A 9,427-nucleotide genomic window follows, 5' to 3' on the forward strand; every position below is an offset into this window, starting at 1 on the left:
GGAATTACATGCTTCTGTGTAGTCATGCTGGAGAGGATAATTATGATGGATTAAAAAAGAATATGCAGTATAGTTTCTCCATGAAAAGGTTCAGCAGGCCAACCCCCTTGACGTACGCCTAGTTCAGCATGCTCACAATCAGCGTCCTGTTCCCATCGGTCGCGTCGCACAACGCCACCTCCAGTTCATCGTTGCCTGAGGCGCCGGCTTGTTTGTACAATCTCAACAAATTAGGGTTTCAGTTGGTCAGCGAGGAAATATGTTGAAGAAAGAAGGGTGCTCCAGCATTGCACAAGCCGTGAGGTTGACTCAAATCATCTCAACGTAAAGACCCGAGCTAAAGCAAAGTACTTGCAATGCTAATACAAATTTGGTCGATCAATTCATGGCCAGAGGACCATCCGATCCTCGCGCGCCTTCATCGGAGGTCATATATGCATCGGCGCCACGATGAGAGGACAAATATTAATGAGCACTTGTACTCCATGGAGACTAAAAATGTTGGTGCATACACGCTGTTGCTAGGACTCAAATAATTTCTAGTGTGCGCATAGATCATCTGCCCAAAAAAACATCATGTGATATTCATCCAGTCTATTTTAATAAACATACATTAGTTTTCTTGAGAACAATTACTTTTCCTGTAATATTTTTACGCAGGATAATTATTCATTGAAAAATGGAGTGATATCGCAACTACGGAGTTCGTGCCAATATGATCATGTGCCAGCATCTGCCTGCACCACATTGATCGACGGACACGTGCGCAAGCTGCACCGTTGGTCCGGCTTACACAACTCATTGTCCGCCCGGCTTACTACGCCACGGTCGGCTCACTATGCGTGCAAGTTTCCAATGATACAGCCAAATCGACGACCGCGACGGCTTACGACGTAGTGATCAACTCGTCATCCGCGCTGGCTTACAATGACACGGCCAACTCTCACGTCTGCGTGACCAAGACGGCTAACAACGCCGGGATCAATTCTCAATTTCGTGCCAAATCACTGGAAAACTCTCGCATTCAACTCAACCCACCAGTGTTGCGCTCTCCTGTATGAGCTGCCCAACAGATGGATGCAAGATGTCGCCAAATAGGTGACCTCAACATATCACCGCAGTGCTCGCTTATACGAGCCGCCCAGCAGACGCGTGCAAGCCGTCGTCCCCACGATCCAATACACGTCAACATATCGACGCAGTGCTCGCCTATACGAGCCGCCCAACGGACGCGTGCATGCCGCCATCCACATGACGCAATGGCCAAAACTATTTACTTCAACATATCAAAAGTAACAGGAGAGTTTTTTTCATGATGTAAACATCCCCGGTGAAGCTACAATTAGAGCCGGCCATCATAGAGCCGACAGTTCAAAGTAAGGAGCAAAGGAAAAGGACAGTGGTCCTGGAGGAACCACGAGAGCCGGACCTCCCGAGAATTAAGCATGGGTCAAAAATCAATCATCAACTGTCATATCTTATGCCGGTTTGTGCCACAATCAAATTATGGAGAATCTCAAGCCGCCTTCTTAAATCGACTTAAACTCGGGGTCTACATGGACATGGCTCGATAGACTCAACTGGGATGAATAATTCAAGAACACCGGGTCGTTACAGAAAAATTAAGCCGGCCTTGGGGGTTGGTGCTTCATTGACGAGAAGATTTAAGAATCACCAAGAATACAAGTCACCATGATGCGACCGCCCAAACATGGGTGCCCGACCTTATTGGCGGATGATTCATAAGTCGTCCAAGCATAAGTCGCCATGCTGCACTTATTTCAAAACTGGATACTGGTAAGCCAAAGAGGACCAAAGTTGCCACGTTGCATGGTTCAAACATGGGCGCCTTATATGGTTTTGAGGATTAAGCCAACTTACTTGGGGCTACTAGCTCCCAAGTCGTTTTGCAGTAAGAGCGTTTATGCTTCTGCAATCCTATGTCTGGCTTTTCCCTAATCATAGGTCACTTGGGGGCTTCCACTCACTGAGTTCAGCCTGAATACCCTCTTGGCTAGCAAAAAATTAACGCATTACAAATGGTTATACTAGACTTTGTGTTGGACAAATCGCCCTATGGTCCCACGTACTCTTGGCGAGTCAATCCGCTTTTGGACCCTGAACTTGCCTTGGTTAAAACATGAAAGGTACTGGCAAGAGCCAACGCATGGAAAATAGACAAACCATTGGTTCACTGAACCTGCTTCACTGAAGCCTCACTCGCGCCTGATCAGCCGGTCTAAATAATTCAGGCTGTTGCAAAAGCCTTCTTGGGGTAACACTAGAGTTTTGCAAACTCGTCTTGTCCTGTCGCGACTCATCGAACTGATGAATTTTATGATTATCTTTGTGGCACTGCCATAAAGTTATCATAAAATGTTTAAATAATTCGCCGAGACTCACTGAGCTGGCCGTCGTGACTCACTGAGCCGGCCGTCGTGACTCACTGAGCCAGCTTAACCTCTTTTGGGTACCACTAGAGCCTTGAGAGCTCGTCTTACCCGTCGAGACTCACTGAGCCGGCTATGGTGTAACCAACACTATTCTGTCATATACATGCATCATATTGCATTGCATCGTGCATCATAGGTACATATCACGCCGGTCTTCAAACCGGGTCAAAGCATAATTTTTTGCAGGAGCAAATATATCTTTGAATAGCCAATTTGGCTGGATTTTCATCATGGTTTATCGTAACTAGTGTTAAATGATTGGGGTTTTTAAAGCCAGCTCGGAAGAATTGACTATTGTCAAAGAGCCGCCCTATCACATATAATACCAAGTCATCTAATTGACCGGCCCTTGGATTTCTTCAGCTTGTCCTTTGTAGTAAACTACAACACTTATGGATTTCTCCGACATATGGATTTCTCAAGGATATATTCGCCGTGTTACATTGCAACCATGGTCAAGGATTTCTTTTATCACAAAGGCATCATCAGCTCACATAGTGGATATGATTTTATTCTACAATGGAAGGAATAGCCCCGAGTCGCTGCACGCACACAACCCGGCACTTGGGGGCTACATTATTCAAATCAAGATTACATCAAAGTATGAAAGTCCCATGCCACTGCAACCATGCACCATGACACTTGGGGGCTAATGCAATCCGCTTTTCAAATCATCAAATCATCAGCAGACCCGCCTACAGGTGGCTTTTTATTCAAGTATGGATTCAAGGAAGAACCGGCTCATCATTTTTATAATGACCCGGTCCTTGGGGGCTACACATTGCTGCTCAAGGTTCCATCGTCAGATTTACAAAGTCCCTGCTCAATATTGCATAATGACCCAGCCCTTGGGGGCTACACTATTCAGTTCATAATTTCTAAAGTCCCAGGTTGCCGCGGGCAAGATAACCCGGCCCTTGGGGGCTACATGTAGTATGGATATATCAAAAAATTGAAGAGCACATTTTACTTCGTCATGGAGGTGAAGTATTGGGAGACCGGCTCAACATCACACGGATTTCTTCATCCCCAATAATTTGATATAGTCAATTTGAGTTCAGTTGTTTGATGGGGCATTACCAATAAACATGACCCGCCATTAGCAATCATGACCCGCCATTGTCAAACATAACCCGCCGAAGCAAGAGAAGCTGGTTCAACATTGTGTAGATATCTTATTCCCCAAATTTCCATCAAGCCAAAGCATTGGAGGCCGACTCAATGGCATATGTATTTATTTTGCAAAGGACATGGACATGCAAAGATGATTCTGGAAACGACTCATTCATATGGAGAAGAGACCGGATTTCTGAGGAGCCGCTTCATAAACCAGCCAAGGGAGAGAGCCCATCACTTAGCATATTTTCTATTCTTATTTTAGGAGCTTACCATGAATAAATTCAAGCTAACCTAGGGGCAAATGTCGGGGATATACCCTGCGGTATGACCCGACAGACGGTTATGAGTGGGAGATAGTTATGAATCGGCACACAGTTATAACCCGCCAGACAGTCAAGTTCCGGAAATGATTCCCTTAAGATGAGTCTTGAACAGAGCCCGGTTGTAACCAGCCCGGTCGTAAGCCGCCCGGGACTCAGCAATCCGGTTGTAAGAAGCTCGGTCGTAAGCAGCCCGGTTGTAAGCAACCCGGTCGTAAGCCGCCCGGGACTCAGCAATCCGTTTGTAAGCAGCCCGGTCATAAGTAGCCCGGTCGTAAGCAGCCCGGTCGTAAGCCGCTCGGGACTCAGTAATATGTTTGTAAGCCACCCGGGACTCAGCAATATGTTTGTAAGTCGCCCGGGACTCAGCAATCCGTTTGTAAGTAGCCCGGGACTCAGCAATCCGTTTGTAAGTCGCCCGGGACTCAGAAGCCCACGAAGAGAACCCCTGATGGAGAGTCATAATATGCTAAGCCTAAATCCAGCTTGGACTCTATATGTAACTTGCCCCTTTAGCTTATATAAGGGGGGAGACACCCCAAGAGGGTTAGGTTTTTTAGACGTCTCAATAGACAGATTCACAACTTAGGTCTAGACAAGACAAATCATGAGATAGACAGATAAGACACCCACGAGATTAGAGGTGGCGAGTCTGCACCCTTGTAATTGAGATCATCATCTTCATCAATGAAGCACAAGCAGGACATAGGCTTTTACCTCCATCGGAGGGGCCGAACCTGGGTAAAATCGCGTCTCTCGATTCTAACCAACCCCTTCAAGCCGCCACATGGTTGCGATGGCCTCACACCTAAGTCCTTGTACGAGGACATCTGCCGTGACAAAACCACGACACATAGGAGTGTCTTTAAACTAACGTTTGTGCTTGCAGATGCGTTTACTATATTGCTAGGTTGTAGCTTTATTAGTAATAGCATAGATAGCACGACAACCTCGATGGTGGCACGATGATGGAGATCATGATGATGGAGATTGATACGTCTCCATCGTATCTACTTTTCCAAACTCTTTTGCCCTTGTTTTGGACTCTAATTTGCATGATTTTAATGGAACTAACCTGGACTGACGCTGTTTTCAGGAGAATTGCCTTGGTGTTATTTTTGTGCAGAAATGAAAGTTCTCCAAACGTCCTAAAAATTTACGGGCAGCAGTTTTGGAAAATATCAAAAATATCTGCGCCAAGTTCCACCTCAGGGGGTGGGCCACTGGGCCACAAGCCCCTTCTCCGCCACCACCCCCCTGGTGGCGGTGGGCAGGGATGTGGGGCCCACACGGCTCTGCCGCCCCCAATTCCAACTCTATAAGTTGCCTTTCGTCCCAGAAAAAATAAAAAAGAGAAGTTTTCGTCGCGTTTTCGATACGGAGGCGCCGCCACCACCTGTTCTTCATCTGGAGGGCAGATCTAGAGTCCGTCTTGGACTCCGGAGAGGGGAAATCGTCGCCATCATCATCATCAACCTGCTTCCCTCTCCAATTCCATGAAGCTCTTTGTCGTTCGTGAGTAATCTATTTGTAGGCTCGCTGGGCGGTGATGAGTAGGATGAGATCTATCAAGTAATCGAGTTAGTTTTGATGGGGATTGATCCCTAGTATCCACTATGTTCTGAGATTGATGTTGCTACTACTTTGCCAGGCTTAATGCTTGTCACTAGGGCCCGAGTGCCATGATTTCAGATCTGAAATTATTATGTTGTCACCAATATATGTGTGTTTTAGATCCGATCTTGCAAGTTGTAGTTACCTACAATGTGTTATGATCCGGCAACCTCGGAATGACAATAACCGAACCACTCCCAGTGGTGACCATAGTTTGAGGAGTTCATGTGTTCACCAAGTGCTAATGCGTTGGTCCGGTTCTTTATTAAAAGGAGAACCTTAATATCCCGTAGTTTCCTTTTGGACCCCACTGCCATGGGAGGGATGGACAATAGATGTCATGCAAGTACTTTTCCCTAAGCACGTATGACAACACACGGAATGCATGCCCACATCACATTGACGAACGGGAGCTAGCAACATATCTCTCCGTGTTATAGCTGTTGCATGATGAATATCTTCCAAACAAATCACCGACCCATTGCCTACGAGTTTGTCCTACTGCTACTGTTACATTTCTCGCGCTGCTGCTGCTACTACTGTTGCTACTGTTGTTACTTGTCTTTCTCTACTGCTGCTGCTACTGTTGCTACTGCTGTTACTTGTTTTGCTCTGCTGCTACTGTTGCTACTACTGTCGCTTGCTACTGTTGCTACTTGCTACTGCTGTCACTACTATTGTTTCTTGCTACTGCTATTGCTCGTTACACTGCTACTACCTGCTACACTGTTGGTTCGATGGTCGTTGATGGGAACTGACAACTTCCGTCAACGCGGCAACGGAGGCGCCATTGATACAATCGTTAGGAATAGTCTACCATCAACGGATCGTTTCTGACACCGTTGTTATCATATTACTTTGCTATTACTAATGTGCTTGCATATACTAATCTTTCAGGTGTGGTTGAATCTGACAAATTCAGCTGCTAATACTCGAGAGTATTCTCTCACCTCCTTTAGGCGATCAACAAATTTGGGTCGAATACTCTACCCTCGAAAACTGTTGCGAACCCACACGCTGGTGCGCCGTCAACAACATTCTTCTAGTTTCATTGCTGGGGAGTGCTAGTAGCATTCTTCTGGTGCCGTTGCAGGGGAAGGTTTGTTGTCATCCGCATTCGTCTAGCTATCGTCAGAGATTGCAATCAGCATTTTTGTGGCGCCGTTGCCGGGGAGGTATTGCTATATTCTCTAAGTCACTTGGGATTTATATCTGCTGATCACTATGAAGAATCTGATCAACTACGAGGGGAGGTAAGGAATTGCCATCTAGCTCTGCACTTGATTCACCTTCAGTTATGCGTAAGTTTGCGACATCACCTCCTCCTTGAAATCTTGATATGTCGCATGTGCTTGATGATGCTTATGATGCTACTGCTAGGGATGTTATGCTTGATACTGTGCTTGATGATGCTTATGATGCTACTGCTAGAGATGATATGCTTGATACTATGCCTGATGCTATGTCTGATACTGCTAGAGATGCTATGCTTGATACTATGCCTGATGATACTATGCTTGATACTATGCCCGATGATACTATGCTTGATACTGCTTTGCCTCATGATGCTAGAGATGCTATTTTGCTTGTTGATGTTATGCTTGATACTTCTAGAGATACTCCTTTGCCTTATGTTCCACTAGGAGTGTTCCTTGATGCTCATATTGCTAGAGTTACTGTCAATGCTCGTGATGCTTCTGAAACTACCGATACTATTGAGATAGAACCTGCTTTTGCTCCTGCTAGATCTAGCTCTCCTAGATATGAATTGCCTGATATACCTTAGGGTTACGTTATGGAGGGAGAGATAGCTAAGGATTTTCCTGCGTGTAAGGATGCCTATGATGTGAGAAATTACTTCTCAAGTGGAAGGAAAAATCTCGGGAAGCTGGGATGAAAAATGACACGAAGTTTGCCACTTCGCCTATCTTTGTCACCGATAAGGATTATGAATTCTCTGTCGACCCTGAGATAATCTCTCTAGTCGAATCTGATCCTTTTCACGGTTATGAGTCTGAGACGGTCATAGCCCATCTTGCCAAACTATCCGAAATAGCCAACCTTTTCACTAATGAGGAGAAGATCCGTCACTACTATATCCTTAAGCTATTTCCTTTCTCTCTAAAGGATGATGCTAAAGCCTGGTTCACCTCTCTTGCTCCTGGATGTGTGCGTAGTCCCCAGGAGATGGTCTATTACTTCTGTGAGAAATATTTCCCTACCCATAAGAAGCAAGCTGCCTTGCAGGAAATATACAACTTTGCTCAACTCCAAGAAGAGAGTCTTCCACAAGCTTGGGGGAGGCTCGTCCAGCTACAGAATGCTTTGTCTGATCACCCTCTTAAGAAGAACGAGATACTTGATATCCTCTATACGAGACTTACCGATGCCTCTAGAGACCACCTAGATAGTTGTGTCGGTTGTGTTTTTAGGGAACGAACTATAGAACAAGCTAAGACCCTACTGAATAACCTCTTGATCAACGATAATGCTTGGACTATTCCCAAACCACCTCCTAAGCCAACTCCTAAGAAAAGAGGTATTATATTCCTCAGTCCCGAAGATATGCAAGAAGCCAAGAAATCTATGCAAGAGAAAGGCATTAGATGTGAAGATGTCAAAAATTTACCACCTATTGAAGAGATCCATGGTCTCGATAACCCGATACCGGTAGTAGAAGTGAATTCTCTGCGTAGGTTTGATGAGAGTGATATTCCTTTTGATAAACCTGCTAGCCTATGCTTTGATGAATTTGAAAACTTTGTTACCAAACAACAAAGTTTCAATGATTTGTTAGCAGACATTGGATATAAAGTGCTCGTATGCTTAGCCATTTAAGTGCTTGTGTAGACAGAAATGTCAATGCTCTCAAGCTTCTGAGTAAACAGGCCTCTATGATTACTACTCAGGTCGAACAAGTACTTAAAGCTCAGAATGACTTGCTCAAATAACTAAATGACAACTCTGTCACAGTCATTACTAGAGGAGGCAAAATGACTCAGGAACCTTTGTATCCTGAAGGTCATCCTAAGAGAATTGATCATGATTCTCAAGGAATCAATGCTGATACACCTAGTCATCCTAAGGAGAAGAAGAAGGATGGTAGAAACCTGCACGCCAGTTCACCAAATACTGTCACACCTGAAGAACGTAATGATATTTCTGCGTCTGATGCACAAACACAATCAGGTGATGAACATGAACCTGGTAACAATGTGGACAGTGATGTTCATAATAATGCTCAACCTAGCAATGATGAGGATGTGGAGATTGAACCCACAGTTAATCCTGATAATCCACAACCTAAGAGATACGACAAGAATGACTTCATTGCTAGGAAGCATGGTAAAGAAAGAGAGCCCTGGGTTCAGAGACCTATGCCCTTTCCTCCTAAGCCATCCAAAAAAGGATGATGAGGATTTTGAGCGCTTCGTTGAGATGATAAGACCTGTCTTTCTGCACATGCGGTTAACTGATATGGTCAAGATGTCTCTGTATGCCAAGTACATGAAAGATATCGTGACTAATAAACGGAAGATACCAGATCTTGAGATCCACCATGTTTGCCAACTACACTTTCAAAGGTGGAACTCCTAAGAAACTTGGTGACCCCGGAGTGCCCACTATACCTTGCTCCATTAAAGGAAACTACGTAAGAACTGCCTTATGTGACCTTGGAGCCGGTGTTAGTGTTATGCCGCTTTCTCTTTATCATAGACTTGAATTGGATAAGTTGACACCCACTGAAATTTCTCTGCAAATGGCCGACAAATCAACTGCTTTCCATATCGGCGTTTGTGAGGATGTGCGTGTTGTGGTTGCTAATACCACTATCCTAACAGACTTTGTTATCTTGGATATTCCCAAGGACGATGCCATGGCTATCATCCTCGGAAGACCCTTTTTAAACACGGCAGGGGC

This window comes from Hordeum vulgare, chromosome 6H (assembly GCF_904849725.1).
Source record: "Hordeum vulgare subsp. vulgare chromosome 6H, MorexV3_pseudomolecules_assembly, whole genome shotgun sequence".
Taxonomy (NCBI): domain Eukaryota; kingdom Viridiplantae; phylum Streptophyta; class Magnoliopsida; order Poales; family Poaceae; genus Hordeum; species Hordeum vulgare.